This window comes from Myotis davidii, unplaced genomic scaffold (assembly GCF_000327345.1).
Source record: "Myotis davidii unplaced genomic scaffold, ASM32734v1 scaffold408, whole genome shotgun sequence".
Lineage (NCBI taxonomy): Eukaryota > Metazoa > Chordata > Mammalia > Chiroptera > Vespertilionidae > Myotis > Myotis davidii.
Window position 1 is genome coordinate 189,489 of NW_006299389.1, and position 876 is coordinate 190,364.

An 876-nucleotide genomic window follows, 5' to 3' on the forward strand; every position below is an offset into this window, starting at 1 on the left:
TTTTGATTCTTCCAATTCATGAACGTGGTATGTTCTTCCATCTGTTTATGTCTTCCTCTATCTCTTTTTTCAGTGTCCTGTAGTTTTCCATGTATAGGTCTTTTACCTCCTTAGTCAAGTTTATTCCTAGGTATCTTAATTGGGTGGGTGTGATGGTAAATGGGATTGCTTTTTTAGTCTTTCTTTCTGTAAGTTCACTATTGGTGTATAAAAATGCCGTAGATTTTTGGGCATTAACTTTGTATCCTGCTACATTGCTGAAAAGTCTAATAATTTTTTGAGGGAGTCTTTAGGGTTTTCTATGAACAGTATCATATCATCTGCAAATAATGACAGTTTTACTTCTTTTCCAACTTGAATACCTTTTATTTCTTATTCTTGTCTAATTGCTATGGCTAGCACTTTCAGTACTATGTCAAACAGGAGTGGTCAAAGTGGGCATCCCTGCCTTGTACCTGTTCTTAGGTGAAATGGTTTTAGTTTTTGCCCATTGAGTATGATGTTGGCTGTAGGTTTGTTATATAAGGCTTTTATTATGTTGAGGTATGATCCCTCTATTCCCACTTTGCTGAGGGTTTTTATCAAGAAAGGGTGTTGGATTTCGTCAAATGTTTTTTCTGCATTAATTGATATGACTATGTGATTTTTATCTCTCAATTTGTTTCTGTGATGTATCATGTTTATTGATTTGTGGGTATTGTACCATCCTTGTATCCCCAGGATAAATCCTACTTGGTCATGGTGTATGATCTTTCTGATGTTATGATGGATCCGACTTGCTAGCATTTTGTTGAGTATTTTGGCATCTATGTTCATGAGGGATATTGGCCTTTAATTCTCTTTCTTTCTGTTGTCTTTATCAAATGATATGATGAT